Genomic DNA, 26789 nt, shown 5'->3' with positions numbered 1-26789 from the left:
TCTATTCTAGCCAAACTGAACTACTTTTGCTCCAACACAGCCAGCTTTTTCTGTCTCTACTAGACCTTGGTTCATACTGTTCCATCTTTCTGAAACACAATTCCACCCTCCACGCCAAATTCACCTGTCAAAATCCTACCTTCCTACTTCAGGGCCCAGGTCACATGCTACCTCCCTCAGTCTCTCTCCACCCCCCCTCAAGTACAAAACAACTTCTTCTACAGACACCCACAGCCCCAGTGCTTTGTAACTTATTCCACGCTTGTGTTGAATGACTTTCTCCTTATGTGTTGGATCTTCCCGATTAAATCATCAATAATTTCTAGTCCTTTTTGTGAAAGGAAGATGGGTACTTATGTCCACAAAACTAACAACTGTATTTACAGTTTGTAAACTGTTCTAATAGCCTATTCCTTCTGAGGGCAGGAACTGTTTCTGACTCATGTTTTGTCTCTTGCAATTCTTTGAACAAAGTGTCTGTTTAAAAATCTCTGTAATAATTTTAAGTTGAAAATAAATTTGCCCCTTCTCACTCCAGTCTTGTTCACTGAGCCGCATTTAAAGAAAGAACAGGGGCGCCTGGGGGGCTCAGTCAGTTAAGCATCCAACTCTTGATTTCAGCTCAGGTCATGATCTCAGGGTTGTGAGATCGAGCTCTGTGCTGGGCTCCGAGCTCAGCTTGGGATTCTCTCTCTCCCTCTTGCTCTGGCCCTCCCCCACTCTCTCTCTAAACACACACACACACACACACAATTAGTAAGCACCTGCACTGTAGTTAGCTACTGTGCTAAGAGGCAGTACAGACGATTACTAAGAACTATAAAATACCACCCCTGTCCTAAGAAGCTTATCACCATATTGTTAGGAACATAAGACAATTTCCACAGCAATCAGAAAAGTACTAATAATGTTATCAAACAATTAATTCTAAACTATGAATTTCAAAAGGGCTGGCTCTCTCTCTCTCTCTCTCAAAAAAGAAAATAAAATCTTTTTCAAAATGAGGTGAATTCCTTCTGTGGTAACTTATGGAGTTACAACACACCTGGAGGCAGCAGAGCCTACTGATTAAAAGTGGAGCATGAGAATCAACGTGCCTGTGTTCAAATCTCAGGTCCAGTATCTATAGCTTAGTTTTGAAACCTTGGGCAAGGTATTTAACCTAAATTTCAGGACTTCTCTTCTGTAAAACAACGGTTAAAAACACCATCTGCATCCCAAGACTCCTGTGTGCTGAGAGGGTAACACAGCTAAGCCCACTGAGCAACGCACGATGGTATCATTACGACCAGTTGCCATTGTCTCGTCTCAAGGGATCCCTTAGTATTTCCTAAAAAACCAATCATTTGTAGTCTGCATTTTCCATTTTCTCCAATACTCTTCTGCCTCAGACAGGGCTTAATAAAGCTTTTGTTTTATTTCTCAGCCAATTTCTTTAGATTTGAAGCTACTATATATATATATATTCTTAGCCCTATATATTTCTAACATTTCCAACTGAAAATCGATATTGGGGCTCAAAAGAAAGATATTTTTCTAGGGGAAAGAATTATAGTAACTGACATTGGACCAAACTGCCATCTACTTCTCATCATTTGGACATAGGTGTATATAATGTTACTGTAGTGCTCTTCCTCGTTTTTATTTTCCATAGAACAAATAAAATAGAGCCAATGCCTCAAAAGAGGTTGTTTTTAAGTTATCTTTCTCATGCTCATATGAGCATTTGCTGGTTTTTCTGTTTAAATCAAAGAAAAAGTAGTGCCAATGTCAGATTTTAAAGTGAGAGACCATTTGATGCCCAAAATGAGACATGATTCCCCAGCACTACCTATTCTTGTACAAAACAATAAATGGCTCCCTGCAGGACACAGTCTCCAGCTCACCTACCCAACTTAATAACAATCTTATCACCAGAAGTACCCTGAGCAACAGACAGCATCAGGAAGTGGCTCTGTTATAAATTTAGGAACAAAATTAAAGGTCCTAGGGAGACATTTTCCACAAGCACATCCAGACAGTGAAAAGGCACTGCCACATTCAAACAGGATTTTACTGCTTTATAAGTATCTCTCTCCCTGAAGCGACTCAAAATTATGACTGCCTCAAAATAAAGATTTGTGTAGCTGTAACCAGTGTACCCAGACCCTAATACATCAATAGATATGCACTGAGGCACTTCGGAGCAGGAAAGTCATTGTACTGCTGTATCCCAAAGAGTTTTTCCAATACCATCACCAAAAGGGGTGGGGGGGGGCGGGGACACATCTCTCCCTTTATCCACAGGCAGCTCATCAAAAGACCATCACTTTTTTTTTTTTTTAAAACTCTCCTGTTAGCGTAGGTAAGACAATGTGGTACAAAAACCACTGAGCTGGGGGCGCCTGTATGGCTCAGTGGGTTAAAGCCTCTGCCTTGGGCTCAGGTCAGGATCCCAGGGTCCTGGGATCGAGCTCCGCATCGGGCTCTCTGCTCAGCAGGGAGCCTGCTTCCTCCTCTCTCTCTGCCTGCCTCTCTGCCTACTTGTGATCTCTGTCTGTCAAATAAATAAATAAAAATATAAAAAAAAAAGACAAAAAAACCACTGAGCTGGGGGGGGAAAAAAAAACAACCACTGAGCTGGACGTCCAAGATTTGAATTCCAGTCTCGCTATACTTGTCAGATGACTGATCTCTAACAAGTCACTTAATTTCAGTTGTTTCCAGCTTAGGAACTCAAAGTTATTTGGTGTGAATATGCTCACCAATTCTTCAGCTAAAAATTTACGTTATTTCCACCATTTATTCTCCTGTCTCAACAACAACAAATCACTACCATTTCTCTATCACTTAAGGATCCTATCAATTTCAACGCACAGGAAACCTATCATGAACAGATAAGTTAAAAAAAGGGGGTGGGGGTGGCCCAAGTGACTGCAATAGCTAGGAGACCACAGGACCCACCCTCAAGCAGCACCTTCAAGGCCTGATTCCTCCGATTCCTCCGTCTCCCTCTCCCTCTTTCCCTCCCTCCCCCTCAATTTGTCTCTCTTCTTACTCCGACCTCACTCTTGGGCGCCACGCGGTACTGGCTGACCGCAGCCGCCCTGGCCCTTCCTGGGCCTGGGTTTAGGCTCAGCAAGGGTATTTCCTCCCATTTTGCTCCAGCAACAAGAGAAGCTGCAGCTGCCTTCACTTGAGAAACTGCCGCCCGATCACTAGCCTGGGGACACACAACGTAAATGCCAGAGCGGAGTCGGCACCACACATTAGGCAGGAGCTGAGAGGGGGAAGGAGTGAGACACTTGCACGAAACAGATGTTCTTTACACCTTCTCCTACGCAAGGTAAATCCCTCCCCTGAGGCCCCACGGCCATCTCTCTCTCCGCATCAGCTACATCCCCACCCCACTACCTTCTTCCAAAACTTAATGAGCCTTTAAACCTTCCCTTCCATATCCCACCCATCATTCACACTCTCCATCTATGGGAGAAATCACCTTCTTCTCCTCATCTCCTAAATCCAGTCAGTCACAAATTCTCCAAGACCCCACCTTCTCAGCTTCTTTTTCAGTCTTCCTCCCCCACCCCCAGCTGCTCGCACCCGGCTCACTGCGTGCAGGCCTCCCTCCCACCGCTCCCGAGGAGGTGTTGAGACTGTATCCCACCCATCGCCCACCTCCATTCTCCACCACCCCAAAATCCATGTTCCATACTGTCACCTGTATCTTTCCAAAGTTCAAGTCCAACCTTATTCTCCCTTCTTTATACTTTGTTTTTTTCTTTTTTTAAAATACTTTTTAATGTCTCCTTGTTTCTGGCAGCATAAAAATGATCTTATTTTTTACCATCTTCACCTTATAGTTTAATCATGTCAATTACTGCAATTTCCAAAACTTAATCAGTTATTTCTTACCAGTCTTTTTGCTCACCTTGCTCTCTAGATCAGAATTTGCCTGGGCTACTCTGCGGCTTCAAGGGGTTCCCTTAACTCTAAACCACTTGGGAGAACAAGACTCAGCTACGGTGTCTCCACTTTTACGACACCTCTCCCGAGGTACCTGCTAGGACTTCTTTCTTTGTGCCCTCACAACACCCAGTACAGGTCTCACTCACAGCACCCGTAACGATCTATCGCACTCACCTATTTGCAGGTAAATGCAATTCTCAAAAGCAAACAGGCCTTAGCATCCTCCGAAAAGCTCTAAAGCACAGATGCCTGAACCTATACCACATCAGACACACCAAAGCGGAGTTCGGGTCCAGGCCTGTGCACTGTGAAAAAGCTTCAGGGCAGGGAACCTGGGTAGCTCAGTGGGTTAAAGCCTCTGCCTTCGGCTCAGGTCATGATCTCAGGGTCCTGGGATCGAGCCCCACATCGGACTCTCTGCTCGGCGGGGAGCCTGCTTCCTCCTCTCTCTCTGCCTGCCTCTCTGCCTACTTGTGACCTCTGTCTGTCAAATAAATAAATAAAATCTTAAAAAAAAAAAAAAAGCTTCAGGGCAGTTAACAATGCCTGCCCCATCTCTCCAGGAAAAAACCACTTACAGGTGATAATCTACTTGAGCAAAACAATTCCTATTAAATATATCCAGTCCTTCAAACTGTTCCTGACAGTAGGGAAACAATGAACGTTATGGGAAGTTACAGAATGTAAATCTTACACATCGCTGTGAATTACAGTTACCAAAAATCACCCAATGGAAGAAAATTACCATAACATATCATCTTCAGGCATTCCAACTAAATAAAAATTTTTATACACTGGGTGAGGGGGATGAGCAAAAAGACAGATGAAAAAACTACCTGAACCATGTTTTTCTCTGATAATCAAAAACAGAACGTTGTCCTGTATGCTCAGTTGGTGAAACCAAGGACCAATATTTCTAACTTCAGCTTCAAGGTCCTCTATGATCAGGAGTACTTGCTTTTTAACGACGAATAAAACTAATACTGTCTTCTGCATTAGCTTTCTATGCAGCAGGAATCAAGATATGTGCGGAACACAGCTCTACTATGAATTATAATTAAATACTCAAAAGAAACAATCACTCCCTATGTCAGATCCAATTTAATAAATATTTCCTGCCTACCTTCAGGGCCAAACACTAGTTTCGGTATATTAATAAGGAGAACAAGAGGTTCGGCGGCTGCCCTCAGGGAGCTGAGACTCAGGTACACGGCAGCTAAACAATGTTATGGTGCTCAAATTTTCACTAGCCAGAAGTGAGACTACTAAATGTTTTATCTTTATTCCATTATAACCTTTAAGTTAGATCAATATTCTTATCTTATAAAATGTTTTTAAAAGAACACTAAGGCATTTTCCTGGTTTGAAGTGGATTATCCAAATTTTTCCTCTTGAGAAAAAAAGTTGCCTTATTTTTTTTCTAGCTGCATCATAAAAGAAGGGAGCAAATAGGAAAAAATGAAGTGATACAGCAAAGACATTAAAATTCCCTTCAGCCAGTATTTTCTATTCTTTTCCACACTGAGACAAACAAACCCAGCATCAAGTTAAAAAGAAAAAAAATCTAAGAGGAAATTAATTTCTTTAAAATAAAAAAATCCTTGGGGTGCCTGGGTGGCTCAGTCATTAAGCATCTGTCTTCAACTCGGATCATGATCCCAGGGTCCTGGGATGGACCCCCTCATCGGGCTCCCTGCTCAGTGGGAAGCCTGCTTCTCCCTCTCCCACTCCCCCTGCTTGTGCTCCCTCTCTATGTCTCTCTCTGTCAAATAAATAAATAAAACTTTAAAAATTTTTTAAATAAAATTTAAAAATCCTTAATATAAAGGCACCTGGATGGCTCAGTCAGTTAAGCATCAGACTCTTGATTTTGGCTCAGGTCATGATCTCAGGGCCCTGGATGGAGCTCTACATCTGGCTTCCCTCTCAGTGCAGAGTCGGCTCGCCCCCTCCCTCTGCTCACACTCCTGCCCTTGTGCTGGCTCTCACTCATGCGCGTGCCTGCTCTCTCTCTCTAAAATAAATAAAATACTTAAAAAAAAAAACAAAACCCTTAATATAGTTCCAAGTTTCACTCTGGGGAAAAAAAAGAACTAGAAAAATAAAGGATGAAACATGTTAGTGGGGGAAAAAATGACACCTTGTTGTACAAGGTAGTAAATTCTCAGAGGCTACAAACTCTCGGGCTGATGAGAAATAAAAGCATAATTCAAACCATTAAAAGTGAGTACTACAGGCTTCCCTTCTGAAGTGAAACTCTTGGCCTCATAAGTGATGATCAAGTTTGTCCGAGTTTCAGACATATTTCATTAGCAAACTCATCATAACGGGCTCTTTGGGCCAGTCCACTTAAAAATATGCATTGTAATGAACACCATACTGCAATAAAACAAGACCATTTCTTAAAAACCCGAAGGCCCAATTAGATTATGTAAATTTGAATTAAATATATACATAAATCAGTAAATACCCAAGGCTCCTGGCAAAATGCCAGCCAGCAGTCTTTGGCATAATAAACATTAGAAATGCCATCCTAGAGGGATATGTGCCTTTTTTCTCTAGTGCCAAAACACATCAGACTGAAAACTATAAACTAGTCACCCTGTAGACGCTGCTGTGAGCAAGGAAACCACCCAATGCAGCTACACTCAGAAGACTGTCATCACCTTTTCTATTTTTATTTATTTTTTTAATAAAGATTTTTATTTATTTATTTGACAGACAGAGATCACAAGTAGACAGAGAAGCAGAGAGAGAGAGAAAGGGAAGCAGGCTTCCCGCCGAGCAGAGAGCCCAATTCGGGGCTTGATCCCAGGACCCTGGGATCATGACCTGAGCTGAAGGCAGAGGCTTTAACCCACTGAGCCACCCAGGTGCCCCTTCACCTTTTCTATTGGCCAGAAATACTACTCATTTGGGCACTTGTGGCTCAGTTATGAATATTCTTGCGTTCGGAGTTTGCAAAAAAAGTAAAAAACCAAATCTAATAAAAGCTGTAACTTAAAGAAAGAGAAATTAAGGAGTCAATCCCACTTATAATTGCACCCAAAACCATATGATACCTAGGAATAAACCTAACCAAAGAGGCAAAAATCTATACTCAGAAAACTATAAAGTACTCATGAAAGAAACTGAGGAAGACATAAAGAAATGGAAAAGTGTTCCATGCGACTGGATTGGAAGAACAAATATTGTGAAAATGTCTATGCTACCTAAAGCAATCTACGCATTGAATGCAATCCCTATCAAAAGACCATCAATTTTTTTCAAAGAAATGGAACAAATAATCCTAAAATTTATATGGAACCAGAAAAGACCTCAAATAGCCAAAGGAATGTTGAAAAAGAAAACCAAAGTCGGTGGCATCACAATTCTGGACTTCAAGCTCTATTACAAAGCTGTCATCATCAAGACAGTATGGTACTGGCACAAAAACAGACACATAGATCAATGGAACAGAATAGAGAGCCCAGAAATAGACCCTCAACTCTATGGTCAACTAATCTTCGACAAAGCACGAAAGAATGGCCAATGGAAAAAAGACAGCCTCTTCAACAAATGGTGTTGGGAAAATTGGACAGCCACATGCAGAAAAATGAAACTGGACCATTTCCTTACACCACACATGAGAACAGACTCAAAATAGATGAAGGACCTCAATGTGAGAAAGGAATCCATCAAAATCCTTAAGGAGAACATAGGCAGCAACCTATTCGACCTCAGCCGCAGCAACTTCTTCCTAGGAACACTGCCAAAGGCAAGGGAAGCAAGGGCAAAAATGAACTATTGGGATTTCATCAAGATCGAAAGCTTTTGCACAGCAAAGGAAACAGTTAACAAAACCAAAAGACAACTTGACAGAATGGGAGAAGATATTTGCAAACAACATATCAGATAAAGGGCTAGTATCCAAAATCTATAAAGAGCTTAGCAAACTCAACACCCAAAGAACAAATAATCCAATCAAGAAATGGGCAGAGGACATGAACAGATATTTCTGCAAAGAAGACATCCAGATGGCCAACAGACACATGAAAAAATGCTCCACGTCACTCGGCATCAGGGAAATACAAATCAAAACCACAATGAGATACCACCTCACACCAGTCAGAATGGCTAAAATTAACAAGTCAGGAAATGACAGATGCTGGCGAGTTGCGGAGAAAGGGGAACCCTCCTACACTATGGGTGGGAATGCAAGCTGGTGCAACCACTCTGGAAAACAGCATGGAGGTTCCTCAAAAAGTTGAAAACTGGGCTACCCCATGACCCAGCAACTGCTCTACTGGGTATTTACCCTAAAGATACAAACATAGTGATCCGAAGGGGCATGTGCACCCGAATGTTTATAGCAGCAATGTCCACAATAGCCAAACTATGGAAAGAACCTAGATGCCCATCAAAAGATGAATGGATAAAGAAGATGTGGTATACACACACACACACACACACACACACACACACACACACACACAATGGAATACTATGCAGCCATCAAAAGAAATGAAATCTTGCCATTTGCAACAACATGGATGGAACTAGAGGGTATTATGCTTAGTCAAATAAGTCAATCGGAGAAAAACAATGATCATATGATCTCCCTGATATGAGAAAGTGGAGATGTAATGTGGGGGGTTGGGGGGTAGGAAAAGAATAATGAAACAAGATGGGATCGGGAGGGAGACAAACCAAAAGAGACTCTTAATCTCACAAAACAAACTGAGGGTTGCCGGGGGGAGGAGGGGAGGGAGAGGGTGGTGGGGTTATGGACATTGGGGAGGGTATGTGCTATGGTGAGTGCTGTGAAGTGTGTAAACCTGGCGATTCACAGACCTGTACCCCTGGGGCTAATAATACATTATATGTTTATAAAAAAATAAAAATTTTTTTAAAAAGCTGCAACTTAACTACACAATTACACAGAATACAGATAATTATCTGGTTAGTGCTCTCAAATTATCAACAATGGAGTTTATTATGGTGCTAGATCCCCTTCACGGTGAGAAAAAATTAACACTGGAAACAGATCTGGGGATCTTAGGTCCCCCTACAAAATTTTGTTATTAGCCATTCCTGCATGGGCTTCTTCAATATGGAAAACTATACAGGAATTAAATTTGGATAACACTTTGGAAAAGCGCACTTGAATTCCTCAAGTCTTTCAGGGAGAAACTGGTGGGGACCACTGTTTTGTGGGTATATTCTACGAAGAAACTGCAAACATCTGTGCTTCTCCTCATTTGCAAAGACATAACACATGAAACCTGAACTACTGGTTCTAAATATAGACTCTCTGGAGATCTGTTCAGATAATCCTAATAGCAAACAGGATGGCCTTTATTTGTAGAAGCATCCAGAGGGATCTTGTTATGACATAAAAAGATAAGAAAACATATTTAAAAAATGGAGAAAATTGCCAACCCTTAGAAAAGAAATACATCTGACTTAAATAATCCTGTTTCCAGAAGAAACAGGAAAAGTTTAATATTATCTTATGTCATATCTATTTTCCCATCCTTGTCTCTTAATGACAAAATACAGAAAATCATTTTACACTATACATCATGAAGCCTGTCACACCATATATTCAGTGATGACAAAAATGGTAGGGTGTCTTCACTCACTTTGCAAAGCCTATTATGTCAAGCAGGAAACACCCTATGGTCAGGACACAAGCTCAGGCTGTCAAACCAGGAGAACTTCTAAGTTCTTTTAATGGAAAAATGTTATTTTCCTAGTACCTGATATGGAGAAAACATGAAAGAAAATCAAAATTAAAATTTCCCACTAATATTAGTTAAAACTCTCTCTCTCTAACTCTTTTTCTCTCCATACTCAGGAAAATATTGGTAAGTATTGGCTTTAATTTTCTGAGGGACAAATGAATTCAAGATTAGTTTTAAAGCTAAAAACCTCATAGTCTGCTCATGAGATTTTCTTAAAATAGGTCGCTCTTTCACACACACATCAATCTATTACCTGAAACTGTTGGGTTGGTTATACATCTTTACTGATCTCCTAAGGGACACAGTTCTGAAGCTACTAAAATAACATTAATTATTTTTACAGAATCCTAGCAAAATAAAGTCTGTGTATGTGTATTCATTTTTAATCTAATCTAAACATAAGTAGGAAGGGTAACAAAATTTAAAGAAATAAAATAACTTACAATAAAAGTAGACAGGGTGTTATTAAGATATATTTTTAAAATAACGCCACAGTGCACCAGAAACTGAAGCACATAATATATTCCAGGCACTTAGATTTCCTCTGTTTATGAGATTACAAGAAACCATGTTTTAGAGTCTGTCTGATCCACTCTGTTGACTTAAATAATGGGGGGGGGGGCTTCCAGAGTCCACTAAAGGTACAGTTACGCCCAAAGCTCATAGAAAACCAACAGACTGTACTACTACCTTTATTGCTTGCGTACATCAATGTTTAGCCCCAAAGTAGTATTCTTTCCGGGGGAGGCTGACAATGAACTAATTCTCTCAAACAGAAGATTACATTTTTTCCCCTGATGTTCCTGTGGTGACATCATCAAATACAAAAATACTACTAAGCATCATTTTCCATTTTTACTAAAATTTGAACACCATAATTTAAATTCTGATAAGAACCTATAAACAAGAACAACAAAAAGAAAACAACGGTATTTCCCAAGCCATGATTACTGGCTTCTTTCTACCCGACCCAGGTGAACATTCCCCAAAACTATCAGCATAATTCAAACACTCTGAACTAGTAAAGATGAGTGCCCATCCACATCTTCATCTCACATCCTTTTCTCTTCTTTGATTTTTGGAAAGAAAATGCCAGAACAGATCGCCCAGAATGACAGTTAAGGTCAAAATACTCCTATGCTAGGAAATATACCAAAAAGAAGACACATGCAACAATCTGATCATACAAATAATGTTCCTTGTCACTGAAGCCTTTGCATTATTCTATGCAAACAAAAATCATATGTCAATTACAAAAGTAAACACATCCCCATTAATAAAATGAGTATCTTCCATCTAACAGCTAGCAACGGGCAGAGATAATGAAAAGCATTTTTGCAAATTCTGCATTCATTCTCATCACAGTGCTCACTGCACACACAAGGCCCCTCCGTACCCCAGGGGATGAGTATCTTCCACTTAAATAACTGTTCACACCTATGGCCAGATCCTGAACGCCACCACCCCCAGAGCTCTTCTTTCTCTAACACCTTAAACTCTCTCAATGCAACCGCACTGCTCTTGGATCTGTCACTCCCTCAGTCCCACTAAAGACCTACTAGCCCCCAACTCAACAAGTTAGTTAGGCAAACCTCCCGCCCTCCATGTTTCCTGAGACCATTAATTTGCTCCTTTCTTCAGTTCCATATCAATTCCACGGAGACCATAACGTCCATTAATGGCTTTCTTATCGCTATTTTCCACTCCCTTGCTTCCTTGTCCTTCTGCTGTACGTCCCAACAAAGCTCCCAGGCCTGGCAGATTCCATCTGACTGTCTTCTCCACTCATACGCTTTGGGCTTCCAAGCACTATTAGCAAAATTAAAAATAGAAGGCACAGCCCTACAGGCCGATCCTCCACAATCCAGACCCCATGAACCTCTCTTCAGAACCCAGATTTCAATGGGTGGAGGAAGGAATTAAAGGTGTAGAGCAGATGAAGGCAGTTGATGAGTTTACATTCTGTGCAAAGAAGCTCGGAGAAAAGGAAAGAAGAGATGGAAAAGGCTGGTCATGCAGGGGAGCCGGAACAGAGTGGGACCCCGCTGAGGTTTAACAGGGTTGGTAACTGGGGCAAGTTTGGAGCCAAGGAGAAGATACAGATGTCCAGGATTCCTCCCAAAGTGGAAAGAAATGGATAGGATCCATTGCTTCACATTTTATGAAAATAGTATACTTGCTTCAGTAATACTGGGTGGCTCGGTGGGTTGGGCCTCTGCCTTCGGCTCGGGTCGTGATCCCAGAGTCCTGGGATCGAGCCCCGCGTCGGGCTCTCTGCTCAGCGGGGAGCCTGCTTCCCCCTCTCTCTCTGCCTGCCTCTCTGCCTACTTGTGATCTCTGTCTGTCAAATAAATAAATACAATATTTAAAAAAAAAAAAAAAAAAAAAGGGTTTATTTCCAGTGCAACCCATGGTTTAACTTCTTGCATAATAAAAGCCCAAACTCTGAAATCAGACAGCCTGGCTTTGACTTCAGCTCTACAGCTTCCTACCCATGTTATTTCCTAGACAAGTTATCACATCTTTCTGTGCCTCAGTTTCCTCATCCGTAAAATGGGGATATAACTATAATACCTATGTAATAAGGTGGTGTGAAAATGAAAGGCGTTAATACACAGAACATACTTGGAATGGTGACCGGCGCATAATAAGCACTATATAAAATGTTAGTTCTTCCGGCTAAAAGCTTAAAATGCTAGTTAGATGTTCTCATTTTCAGTCCACAATATAGTGGACTTCCCTGACCCCCATATTCCCAACCTGATTTCTATTAGCCTTCTGGATCCTCTTGGACACATCTCCCTGGCTCTTCCTCTCCCTCCTCCCTGTTAAACACCTGGGTTGAGTGAGTCTCTTCTACTTGCAAGCTTGGGTTTATATTCTCACAATATTTATTACGAGGTATTAGAATTTTCATTGATACATCTGTCTTCCCCCTCCCCCAAACTGAATTGTGAGTTCTTCCAGGATGGAAGCCATCTTTTCTAATTTAAGGTCAGGGGGTTTAAGAATAAGTGATGTATGTAAATCAGTAGAACACCGTACTAGATGGGTAACAATGAATATTAAAATAAATAAATAAATCAGCTATTCTAGTCTAGAGAATTGTTTTATGCAAGAGAGCAAACAAGTTCATCTACTAACTTAATGTCTATCAATTATAAAATGTGCTACAAACTCTTAAGTTAAAAAATGTAACTACCCCAAGTCCTTAAAGAGCACTGTGCTCCAAAGAATTACCACACACAAATTTCTGCAATGCTTCTAAATTCAGAATATACAAGCACATTACTCAAACAGCTTAAACACGTATTACTCAAACAACTAAGTCTTTCCAAAATAAATCTGATAACGGTTTAAAAGAAGTAAAACCGTTACATACTTTGTAAAATAAAACATACAACTCCCAACCACACAACTTTTCATAAACCATAGTTCATTCTATTACCAGAAATTGATACTTCACCCTCACTGGTGATCAGAAACTGACTAGTGTCCATTGTTTTCTCTCTCTACATAAAGCTTGAAAAACCCCTGAGGCAGCAAAATTCAAACAGTTCAAAACATGAACGGTTTGATTGTGCTGTAATTATCGTACCTGCACTTTTTAAGCTAACTTTTTAAGCACATCTTTTCAACATATATACGTAAAAAAGGTACCGAAGCCACGCTACTTTTTTTTTCCAGTAAGTCAGAAAGATTTATTATACTTACATTACTGACCAACAACAGAATTCCTACTGACAGGTTAACTGTATGGTGGAGTATATATCCTAGATCATCATACTAAGGGCAGGAAAAAAAGAGAACTTACAAAAATCCCATGTTCCAACTACTAAGAAAATAGAAGCCTCACAAGTACTATATAGTTCAAAACTGAAATTCAATTGGGGATGTAATATTTTCAGAAATTTTTGAAACAAACAAAAAGAGGGAAAGAGGAAGAGATCTGCAAGAGGGACAAGTTGGGAGGAGAAAATGAATTTATGTAAAGATTAAAATTTATGCACTGTTTTATAAGGGTCCTTTATAAATTCAAATTTTTTCTAAAAATTGGGAGATACAAAAATTGAATAATGCATATATAACCTGATTTACTTACAAAATTACATTTAGCATTAAATTTAAAGCACCGTTTGTTCACAGTTATCAACTTACTTATGGTTTGCTGCTGTTTTTAAGTAGGCTCCGTGCCCAGCTTGGAGCCCAGTGCAGGGCTTGAACTCACCACCCTGAGATCAAGCCTGGAGCTGAGATCAAGAGTCGAAAACTTAACCAACTGAGCCACCCACACAACCCAATTTACTTATTTTCAAATGGCAACTAAGGTTATAAACACATCATTTTTTTTAAAGATTTTATTTCTTTATTTGAGAGAGCGCGCTCAAGTAGACAGAGCAGCAGGCAGAGGGAGAGAGGAAGCAGGCTCCCTGCTGAGCAGAGAGCCGAATGCGGGGCTCAATCCCAGGACCTGGAGATCATGACCTGAGCCAATGGCAGAGGCTTAACCCACTGAGCCACCCAGGCGCCCCAACACTTTAAAAAACAAAAAAATTATGCGAGGCGTGCCTGGGTGGCTCAGTGGGTTAAGCCTCTGCCTTCGGCTCAGGTCATCATCTCAGGGTCCTTGGATCGAGCCCCATATCCGGCTCTCTGCTCAGCAGGGAGCCTGCTTCTCCTTCTCTCTCTGCCTGCCTCTCTGCCTACTTGTGATCTCTGTCAAATAAATAATTTTTAAAAAAAAAATTTTTAAAAAGGAGCAACACCTGATTTTTATTAGCCCATGAAAAATAGACAAAACTCTTGACAGAAGAAACTATCAACAGGAAAGCAAAAGGGAAATAAAAAATTGGGTCTTCTTGTTTTCCACATAGTGCTAGGAGATACAAAAATCATTAAATTTCAATATTTTTAAAAAGTCACTAAATAAAAGCAAACACATTTTACTTGGAAATCTAAAATCTGGAGTCTTCTTTTAACTATAAGACCTTGGGTCAAGTAATTTAACTCCTCTCTAAATGAGGGAGGAGAGTCTTAGATCTCTTCCAGATCTAAAAAGTCTAGACATTTTCTTCTATTTATTCTTTATTAAATAAATTGTAGGCACTGCTGCCCCCAACAACTCCTCTCATTAGGGAGGTGCCACGGTTACGGGGCTCCACAGGCAGCTACGGAGATCAAAGTCAAGGGTCTATACCCTGGCTCTGCCTCCTAGTAGCTGGATGACCCCAGCTCCCCAAGCCCATTTGCTCGTCTATAAAACACAGCAGTGATAACAGTACCTATCTTCATAAGGTTACTTTAATTCAAATTTTGATCCACTGAGCAGGGAGCCTGATGCCAGGCTCGATCCCAGGACCCTGAGATCATGACCTGAGCTGAAGGCAGGCGCTCAACCCACTGAGCCACCCAGGGGCCAAGAAATACCTTTTATTTTTATTTATTTTTTTAAAGATTTTTATTTATTTATTTGACAGACAGAGATCACAAGTAGGCAGAGAGGCAGGCAGAGAGAGAGGGGGAAGCAGGCTCCCTGCTGAGCAGAGAGCCCGATGCGGGGGTTCGATCCCAGGACCCTGGGATCATGACCTGAGCCGAAGGCAGAGGCTTAACCCACTGAGCCACCCAGGCACCCCCAAGAAATACCTTTTAGATTCTAAATGTCTGAAAAAAGTTTTGCTTTTCTTGAGGAATAGAACACTGCTGTACCCTGACCCCCAACCTCCCCAAGCAAAGTTCAGAACTTCGAACATTTTTTTCTTTGCTCTAGCCAGTAGGATTCTTAGTAGCAAATTATGCGTTAGTTTAATAACTACGTACTTACATTCTAATTTATGCTTGTTTTAATCTTCTTCTATTTCTTGCATATACTCCAGGAAGGATATATGAACTTGGTAGTAAGCCTGAGAAAAATAAAGTTCTGTCCTTTGCTATAACTGAGGTACATTAGCAGTGTCATTAGAGGGCCTTCCCAAACCAAAAATCTAACTATATTTCATATTCTGAAATGAAAAACATTTTTTTAAAGATTTTATTTTTAAGTAATCACTATACCCATTGTGGGGCTCAAACTTACCATCTCCAGACCAAGAGTCATAAACATTTTTTAAGATCTTTCCAGGGTTTCCTAGCTGGCTCCCTCAATCAGAAGAGCATGCAACTCTTGAACTCAATTCTCAAAGAGAAGGAATTTGGGGTAATAATTTTTAAATGGTTGCTAAAATGCCCCAGACAAATTCCAATATAGCTAAAATTCATTATAGGACCCAAATAATTTCTAAAAATTGTGATAAGATTTTATTGTGAAACTGTGTGTACCAGTCACTTAGACTGAACAAGATCATTCACATCCATTCCTTTTTAAATGGCAAGACTGATCACAGCTTTGGTAATTCATTCTCTCTCTACCCCAATGCAGGGCATCTTAAGACATTTTGAAGACTGGGACACCTGGGTGGCTCAGTTGGTTAAGCGGCTGCCTTCGGCTCGGGTCGTGATCCCAGGGTGCTGGGATCGAGTCCCACATCAGGCTCCTTGCTCAGCAGGGAGCCTGCTTCTCCCTCTGCCTCTGCCTGCCACTCTGTTTGCCTGTGCTCACTCTCTCTGACAAATAAATAAATAAAATCTTAAAAAAAAAAAAAAAAAGACATTTTGAAGACAGACAGAACCTTCTTCATCATGGCCCCATTTACCAGATAAAGAAACTTTTGCCCCTAGAGATTAAGACCACTGAAGTAACAGTGGCAAATGGGGAGTGAAACCTCTTCAAAATCTGGATGAGAAGGCAAGCACTCTGGCTTTTCAGGTCCCGCAGGATAACGCAAATGTTGGTTAGATGCTATTTCTCCTCTGTCGGTCAGGTACCCTAATTACCTGCATTCTCTCCTCCTACGGACAACGTGAAGTTTCAGTGACTGGGACAAAATTGTGCTGTGTGTTCTCAAAGCCGGTATGACAAATTTCAGAGTTGTTCCAGCTTTTAGAACATCTGCTATTCTTCCTGTTACGTCTGTGTCCTTTCCTAAAAGATGTTGCTAGAAAACCGCTATGTAAGAAATATGTAATACTTATTTATCCCTCTCTTCAGAAAATGACATACATAAAAATCAGAGGCTTTCCTCATTTCATTTTCACTCGGCAGGCCCAAGATCGGACTCCCAAAAAATACCTTTTTAAGGAAGGGATTATTTCCCAGACATAGTCTACCAATTTAGTATGTCTAGATTAGCAGTACTCTAACTTTTTTTTAATTTTAGGGCCCCTTTACACCCTTAAAAATTATTGAAGCCTCCATGGTAGGCAGATTTCTAAGCTGGCCCCAAATGAGCCCAAATCCTGCTGCTGGTGCCTCTGTGTATCTATCCCCCATCCCTTGGAGTGTGGGCTGCACCAAGTGATCTGCTTCTAACAGAACAGCGCAAAAAAGATGGGATAGGGGCGCCCGGGCGGCTCAGTGGGTTAAAGCCTCTGCCTTCGGCTCGGGTCATGATCCCGGAGTCCTGGGATCAAGCCCCGCATCGGGCTCTCTGCTCGGCAGAAAGCCTGCTTCCCCCTCTCTGTCTCTGCCTGCCTCTCTGCCTACTTGTGATCTCTGTCTGTCAAATAAATAAATAAAATCTTTAAAAAAAAAAAAAAAAGATGGGATAGCACTTCTGTAATTAGGTTACAACGTCTGTGACTTCTGTCCAACACTCCTTTCTTGACCCTTGAACAACATGGCTTTGAACTGAGTGGATCCACTTACACACGGATTTTTGTTTTGAAGAGTTGACAGCAAAAACACACGGCATTTGTTTACAAGTGCCCACTCATCTCCACAGGACTGACTCTTAGGTACCTGGTACAGGGATCACACCTGCTGCCCTTTAAGTACTGGGGAAGCCATCAGCAGCTCCTGGGGGCCCCACGGGCTAAGTGGCTGGTGGGCAGGATGCTGGGCCGATGCAGAGGAATGTGCCCAGGGGAAGGGTTTGCACTGAGTAGGGGGCACTGAGCAGGGGAGCCCCACTCCCCACCCCAGTCCTCCCTGCTGTGGAACAGGGTGGCTGTGGACCTGGGGCCCCTTCCAGCAAGGCATCAATCCCTGCACGGTGAGGTACCCCAGTCTGGAGGTCTCCCGGAAGCCAGCACGTTAATGTGCAGCCAAAGCTGCCAATGGCCACGGGCTAGTGGCATCCCTCCAGTCAGATGGGGAGCATCTTGTCCGGGAGCCCTTGTCGCGTCAGGCTGCCCTGCAGCTGCCCCTGCTGAGCCGAGGCCACCAGTGGCTGCAGAACATTGCTATTCCCCAGCCAAGGCCCCTCACTCCTGTCGTGGCCCGGCCCACCTACAAGCAGAGTTTTTCTCAATAAATATCCATATGGTACTGTAAATGTGTTTTCTCTTCCCTATAATTTTCTTTTCTCTAGCTTATTTTATTCTGAAAATATAGCACATAATACACATAACATATGAAATACACGTCAATCAACTGTTTATATTTTCAGTGAGGCTTCCAGCCAATAGGTAGGCTATTAGTAGTTAAGTTTTGGGGGAGGCAAAATTTTTGGGGGGAGGGGCAGGGCTAGGCACCTAGCCCACAGGGTTTTCAAAGGTCCACAGTACAGTCTCTAGTTTTTTTTTTTTTTTCTTAAGATTTTACTTATTCGTTTGAGAGAGAAGCAGATTCCCTTCTGGGCCCGGAAGGGAATCTGCTACTCTCCCTCTGCCCCTCCTCCCACTCACGCACGCACACTTGCTGTCTCTCTCTGGAATAAATCTTTTTTTTTTTTTTTAAAGATCTTATTTATTTATTTGAGAGAAAGAGAGAGAGTGTGCACGAACAGGAGACTGGGGCAGAGGGAGAGGGAGAAGCAGGCTCTCCGCTGAGCCAGCCGGGGCCGACGCGGGGCTCAATCCCAGAAAGGGCCCTGGGATCATGGCCTGAGCTGAGCTGACGGCAGATGCCCAACTGACTGAACCACCCAGGCACCCCTGGAATAAATCTTAAAAAAAAAAAAAAAAAAAAAAGTGGAAAATAAAACCAACTTTGCAAAGAATAAAAATTATGTAACACTAAACATGTTGTTGACTTTGTTTTATTTGCTATTGAAAAAATTTGTCTTCCACAGTTTACAACATTTTATAATCAAAGGAGCCTTTTTAAAAAATATGGATAATCATTTGCTTTGTATGTTTGTAACTTTGTATGACACATTAAAAATTATAGCACTTGTTTACACTTGCGTTTTTATCAGGAGGTTCCAAGTCATCATAAGATCTGAAAATAGTAAGAAGAAAGAGCTTATATAAATTAATAAGTTCTGGGGTAGGAAAAATTTTTGGATTCCAATTGCTAGGCAATGTGCTCAGCAATTTATGTACATTATTACATTTAATCCTAAACATAGGTATGTAAGGAAGGATTTTTACAGGTAAATTCTCAGAGCCTAGTTTCTTTCTTTCTTTTAGGTGCCTAAAATAATGTCTGACACATAATAAGCATGAAATATCTGCTGAAAAAAGAAAGTTACTGGTGAGGTATTCAAACATGAAGTTGTCAGATTCTTGGGCCAGTATTCTTAATTATCACACAATAATGCCTCACATTAAAATACAAAGTAGAGACGAAAGCAGAAGCAGGCGATCGTAAGTTACATAGAGGCAGTCAAGAATAAGAGATCCGTCTCAACTCAGAGAATTCCTCAAGATTCAGTTCAAAGAAAAAAAGCACTCATTCTGGGAGACTAAAGAATGAGAGAGAAAGAGAAAGAGAGAGAATAGACTCATTATGTTTGCATATTAATAAGCAGGACTGATATACCACTTTCTGAATTGCTTATTCATGTAGAGATGTATTTATCCTATCCAAAGCAGGAATCATAAATATATTACTACATCTGAGTTTCATTTCACAGCAAAACAATTAGCACAAACTCATGAAGATATTCCTTTTTTTTTTGGTTACTCTGCTAATGAAAACAAGTAACAATTCCAAATATGAAAAGTTGGGTCCACCTAAATCAGTTAAGTTGTGGCTCCTGATCTGGATTAATTTTACATAAAGGGTACATAAGTAAAAGTTAAGCTACAGGAAAAAAGCATCCATTTGCTTTTCTCATCAACCTCAGGACAAAATCGAGTCAATTCTAGAGGACAGACCATCTTGTGGGATAGACTTAAGCATTTACTGTTTCAACATGACTCCGGTGTAAGAAAGTTCTGTGATTTGGGTTCTTACACCATGAGCTTTTCATTCTGTTTTTCACATACTAACGTTAACAGTATTTCAGAATCATCAAGGGCAAACAGCTCTTCCAAGATGTCCAGACCGGAAAGCTGGCACACACATACTTTTCAAAGATGTCCGTGTCCTGTTGTTTCTATCACTGTGTGGAGTGCTGAAAGCTGCATTCAGGGCACTTACTTTGACAGTCACCAGATAGGCTGAACAGCTCAGAATTGATACCTCAATGCCCCAAACTAAAAGTGTTAAAGCTGGTTCTTACTTTCCAGTCACAATTAATGTCCACAATACTTTACACAAGTGCAAAGGAGTAAGCAGCCCTTCAATGTACGACTGTCCCTAAAAATATTTTACCACTCAACAGATTTCCAAATCTTGAAAAGCAATTGACAATAACAGATTTTCTGCTGTTAATATCTTCCTTAACCAAACAAATAAAGAAGTCAAGCAAAGTTAGCTAAAAACTGGAAGCAATACTCAAATTATTTTGAACTTAAGTTCATCAATTCCCAGTTAACAGTGGAAAATTACATAACTTCCCTGTGCTTCAGTTTCCACATCTCTAAAACACAGATAACAGTATACACGTCGTAGTGCTGAGGTCAGGATTAAATGAGGCAATAAACAGAAAACAGTGACTGGCACGTGAGCTAAAAACAAACCTGATAAATTATTTTATATAACACAGAACCATTCCATCTGAAGCTAATACCACCAGTTGAGATTGTTAATTAATTTTTCAGCTCAAGCAAAAAAACTTGCTGTTAACTTATTTACCTATAGCAAATCTTGCTTTAAAATCCTTGTAACAGCATCACTGCATCCACTCCATTAACTTTGCTGATATCACTATGTCTACAAGCCAGCCGTCCTTAGAAACAGGAGATTTCTTACTCCTTTTTAAAGGAGTTATTTCGGGGCGCCTGGGTGGCTCAGTCATTAAGCGTCTGCCTTCAGCTCAGGTCAGGATCCCAGGGTCCTGGAATCGAGCCCCGCATCGGGCTCCCTGCTCACCGGGAAGCCTGCTTCTCCCTTTCCCATTCCCTCTGCTGTGTTCCCTCTCTCGCTGTGTCTCTCTCTGTCAAATAAATAAATAAAATCTTTATAAATAAATATCTAGACAGACAGATAGATGGACAGGGGAGTTATTTCACCCGGCACTAGAAAAAAGATTCTGTAGACCATCTGGAGTCATGCCTGGAGAAGACAAGGAGGTCGTAAGAGAGGAGACGGCCGGGTTGAGGTCATTGCTTTCTGGCGGCCATGAGAAACAGGACAGAAGGAGGACTGCGGTCTAACTCCTATCTCCTGGGTGACAACTTCATTACAAAACAAGGAGTCCCCAAACTCACAAGTTCCAGAGTTGAGTTCTGAATCAGAATGGAAATTCCCATAATGCTGAAAAATTCGGGTGGGGCTTCAAACCACCACAAAACGGTACCTTCATCAGGACACTGGATGCGTTTATTCATGTCTGTGCAGGAGCACAAGGAAAAGTGAGTTAACACAACAGATGACTTTCAATCACTTGTGCGACACTTGTCTTGGAACAAACTAATGATCACCGCACAAGCTGGGGCCGGGCATAACAAATCACCCGCCGGCCACCCCACACAGTAGGGCAGAAGTGGCAGGAATCCCCTCACTACTTAACTACTTCCTGATTTTAAATATTTTTTTCCTCCTTTAAAGTAATGAAGTTACCAAGTATATAAAACACACTCATAAATTACCTCTACATAACTGCCAAATTCGTTTCGACTCTATTCTCCCAGCTAACCCATTAACTTCCCCACTACCCCACTGAAAGCATCTTCCGTTTCAGTTTTTATCTTCCTAACTTGAAGGAGGTTCTGTCTTTGCAGTGGAGAAGCTTCATCAGGGCTCAAACATTTGTTCACAGCCCTAAGCGACTGCCTATTCACACTTTTGACCATTCTTCTACTGAGATACTTGTCATTTGTTTTGGATGTCTGAGAGTATTTAACATATTAAGAAAAAATTAAACTCTATCATATAGGCTGCTAGTATTTTCTCCACACGTTACATGGTTTATTTTTATCTGTAGATTCTTTTGGCAGGTAGAACCTTACATATTTTACACAATTAAATCTATCAAATCTTATTATGAGTTGTGTGTCATGTCAGAAAGGCTTTCCATTTCTAAAACTAAAGTAAAATTATTCCTACTTTCGTCCTAGTACTTTTCTGAGTTTTTCTTTGAACATTTAAATCTTTAATCACTCCAGAGCTCATTTTTGTGTATGGCATAAGGAATGATCCTGACACACAATCTCTTTTTTCAAACAGCCAACTGTCCTAAATACCACCCGGTCCTCCACCTAACGAATGTCAATCATTCCAGGCCCCTAAACCCTGGTTTCATGCTGACAGGTAACTTTTTGAAAAGTGATCACTTTTCAAAGCATATTGTTGTTCAAGGGGCTATGTATTCTGCTTCTAGCACTCCCAACACCTGCTAGAATGAACATAAAAAGAAAGGTGGGATAGGAGTATCAAATTTGACTACAATGCCAAAATATAACCATTAAGCCACCAGAGCAATTTAATATGCATGTGTACACCTGTCATATGCATTAAAATTACCATCTGAACTGCTGCCTATGGACAGCACTTTTAGATATGTTCTTTTACTCTGGCAAAGCAGTGAAAACTGTGCAAGATAACCATATTTATTAACTGAGAGCTAACTATGCCTTAACAGCTTGGCAAACAAGAACATGAGGAGTTGAAATTCACACATAATCCAAATATCAAATATCAAACTTTTCCCTTATTTATAACACCTTTTAAGTAGACTACTTAACCAAGTTTTCTCTGTCAGTGGCGAACAGTTTTTTTTAGAGGACAGTGCCTAGATTAAGAATAGGAAAGGGAAGCCCAGAAAACAAAAATTTTCAGGAGGAGCCCAGGACTGTTCAGGGCAAAAAATACACTTTAGCCAGCAGAAAAGGTATGTCCTTACCATTAGCATAATTAACTCATTTCCTTGGCCTTGAACAAGGAAGAGTCATTAAGCAACTCTTCTGATTATAATTTGGCTTCTCCTAAAGCACGATCGCGTACTGCTGAACAGCCAAGGACTCTCGTCCACCATGCAAGTACATTTCTTACGACAGGTTCACACAAACAAGCATTGTTTCTATTTCTGTCCGATCCTGTATTTGGTTAGCAACAGTCAGTTCCCTTGAACTCGATTATCTGCAAGTATGGTAATCGAACTGAGTTTCCAAGAAGAAGGCCTGCCAATGAGCCTGCCGACGTAGTAACGCCCCTGGAGGGGCCGCCTGAGTGGCCCCCTAGTCTTCCTGAGCAAGACCAGCCTCTCTCTCCACCTCCACTAGGAAGTGCCAACAAACAGAATTTCAAACCCAGTGCAGCCTCGGATTTATTCTGAAAAAACTTCTTACTGCCAATTCTCCTGCACTAACGTGAACACAGATATACTTCGTTCCTCAACAAAAAGTTCAGAGAAGGAATACTGATAGAAGATTGACTAAAGGATATGCACTACCTCTATCCTTCTGAATAGTCCAAAATCTCTTCCTCTCTTAGCTCAGACTTGGTTTCGAATGGTCCTCACCTCTCCACCCAGAAGGGCCTTTGCTTGAGGTCCCCGGGGTGCTCCGTTTGGCCTACAGAGAGGGGCGCTATGAAATCCGCCAGTGCGTCCACAGTGCACTGCAGTGCGGCCCGTGCTCATGCCACACGATGCGAGCCTGTTCGTAGAGCCTCTGAGGAGAAACTTCCTTCTAATCTTCATGTCAAGGAATTGCGCTTTCCTTAAAACAAAAGCGTGTTTGCTTTTAAATGTTATGGGCATAAACTGACTAGGTTTCTTATTTGCACCATCTAATAGGAAGTTTAGAGAAGTTTTTATGCTCCACTGAAAGCAAATATTTGATTTTTATATTAGGCCTTTGATTTTATTTTACATCTTTTTTTGTATTTCTTGCTAGTTTATGAATCTTTAAAAACCACCTTAAATTTGGTGGGGACAGGACAAAATGAAACAAATGGACGGTCTGCATAATGCATCATAAGAACAATTTTCTTTTTAAATTTAAGGGGTCAGGAAAAAAGTGTCACATGAGAAGTCAAAGGAGAGGAAGGATTTGGAGAATAGGATGTATGGATTGAAAAATAAAATCCAGCCAACTCTCAATTAACTGGAAAAAGAAGGAAGGGAAATTAAGAAAAGGGGTACAGAGAAAAGATGAGGGAATACCCAAATAATTGGCTTATTTATGTAAATTAGACAAATGAAATTAGACAAATTAAAAAAATGACTGTGTAAACTTAACCAAACTTACTGTATAGTTAATGGTATATATGATACTTAGAAATGTTTATTGTTCCACAGGCATCACTCAACACTGTAAAAATGACAAAGAAAACAAAAACTATTTCGTAAAAACGGCCAAAAGGATACTACCTGGAGAAACAAACAGACTGTTAACGTGAGTTGTGTCTTATCTGAGCCTTTCCCCCCCTCGGGTATTAGGAAAAACCCTACGTACTGCAAAAATCTGAGACTACTGACCTCTCGGCTTTCTAAACAACCCAGCGTCATCTACGTAGATGTTTAAATGCCACAACAAGCATGATCATGTTCTTGCTGGGTAGCCTCTCTCCATCAAGGCCGCTGTCATCATTCCTAGCCACCAAGAGACTTTACGATGTTGTCACTGCTGTATGTCAACTTCGGTTCACAGAGAACACTACTGAGCCATCTCCACTCAGAAGTTAAGTTATATTCCTTATGGTCAGCTTCTTTATATTTCTTTTCCCCCATGCCTCGGAGAACCCCATGTTTGCTCAAAGGTTAGACTTCAGTTCAATCCAGCACTGGAAAGATTTTAGGTTGAGTTCCATCAAGTATGTTACGTCCAAATAAATTCTTATACTGTCCAAACAGCATTATCTTTCCATTCCTCCCTTACCTTTCCCCTCCCAAATATCTGATCAAAAAAATTAAACTAAGAGCACACAGAGTAAAAATTTACACTCACTCACTTTCCCTGTGCTAAAAGGAACATTCTGTACAAGGGTAAAGTATGACTGTGCTCTCCAAGATTATAGTGCCACTGACCAGTCCCTACCCAGACTGCAACTGTCCCCTCTCTCTGACGGAACGCTAATAGATGGCTAGAAAAACGTAGCACCTGACTACCAAGATGATAAATACAGCTAGCATTTACTGACTACCATACAGGGGTCAAGGAGAGATCACTTAAAATAGGTAGATGTTTCTGCTGATCATTTTTTATTCTTTCAAAAATGCACTATTTCTTTTAAACAATCGGTTAGTCTGCACACAAGCTGGTACCAGATTAGTAAGATTTGGCTGTCACCGAAGCCCTGCTAAGGGCAAGGGAAATTAGCTACAGACCCAAGAGGGCAAATGTGTAACAGTCACAGAGAAGAGAACCTTGGCACATGGAATACCCCATAAAGGCAAGCACCACGGCCATTATATTATCACAAACTCAGAAGACTGCCTTGCAAACAGTCAACATTCAGAAAATATATGCTATGAATAAACTTGCTAAATGAAATAAATTATTCTTTTAATATTTTATTCATTCACTTGAGAGAGAGAGAGAGAGAGACAGAGCACAAGCAGGGGGAGCAGGAGAGGCAGAAGCAGACTCCCCACCGAGCGGGGAGCCTGATGCGGGCGGGGCTCCATTCCAGGACCCGGGCCGAGGGCACACGCTTAACCATCTGCGCCACCCAGGCGCACCACGAAATAAATTACTCTGCAGAATACTACAAAGAGGCGAAGTAACTAGCCCCCTGGCCCACGGCCAGGAAACGGCAAAGCCAAGATTCCAACGCGGATCTGGCCGGTCCAGAGACAGAGCTCCGCTCCCTTCCCTCCTGCTTCCCGCGGTGGGAAAGCTGTGCCAAGGATGGCGGAGAGCGCACATGCTGGATCTCCCTGGAAAGTCAATTTTACTCAAAGTTTCATAATTTTAAATATTTGATCTATAAAACGAACACCAATGCATTAGGAAAGAGAATAAGTAATTCATAATTACTAATTTTAGATTACACGGGCTATGACTTTTTTTCATTTTGTGATGAGCCCAGGCTCTCTTAAGGATACAAATCCATTCTCGTCTTGCACTAAAAGTGCGCTGACAGAAGAAAACGGGAAAATCCAAGCACCGCTCCACCAGCGCTTGCTGAGCCCCGCAGCGGGCAGCAGCCACCCGCTGAAACGGAAGCCAAGACGGGCTCCCACGCACGCAGGAGCCGCGGGGGAGGCAGCAGCGGAGGCCGGGCGGCCCGGGCGCTGGCGAGCGGGGGGCGCTGCTCCGGCACTCCGGTCCCGCCCGCCGGGCACCGTCCAGAGGGCTCCCGGGCACCGCGACCGCAGAAGCCCAGTCCCTAAGGACCGCCCCCGGCAGGCCGGGCCAGCACCCGGTAAACCAGCCGAATCGGCCCCAAGCCCTCGGGGGTGCCGAGGGGCGAGCTGGACCTCGCCACGCGGCTCTGAGGGCCCCCAGTTCTTACTGGGTGGGTGAGGACTCCACGTACAAGGTCCCAGGGGCTGTCCTGACTGGTCCACTCCATTAAGCTGGGGGAAGAAATGCTGCCACCCCCGCGTACCCGCAGACCAGTCCCCGGCACCGGGGCACGCGAGGGCTGGCACGCGCGGGTTCCCGGACACGCGCGGGTTCCCGGACACGCGCGGGTTCCCGGACACGCGCGGGTTCCCGGACACGCGCAGCCTGCGGAGGACCCGCGCTCTTCAGCTCCGCCGCAACACCGGTCCCGTGTGCGAATTCTCAGCCAAGGAAGCAGTCGTATCTGCTTGCTTGCTCCGCGCTAAAACTAGCCGCCTCCACTGCCAAATTACG

At 41.9% G+C, this 26789-nt stretch overlaps 1 protein-coding gene across 2 annotated transcripts in view; it reads right to left on the bottom strand.

The window, feature by feature from the left end:
• The window catches only part of POU2F1 (POU class 2 homeobox 1), a 169254-nt gene that overhangs the window by 125977 nt on the left and 16488 nt on the right, over positions 1-26789 (bottom strand). The window lies entirely within an intron of this gene.

Source organism: Martes martes (genome assembly GCF_963455335.1).
Source record: "Martes martes genome assembly, chromosome: 15".
Classification (NCBI taxonomy): Eukaryota; Metazoa; Chordata; class Mammalia; order Carnivora; family Mustelidae; genus Martes; species Martes martes.
This window is presented reverse-complemented; position numbering and strand designations above follow the sequence as displayed.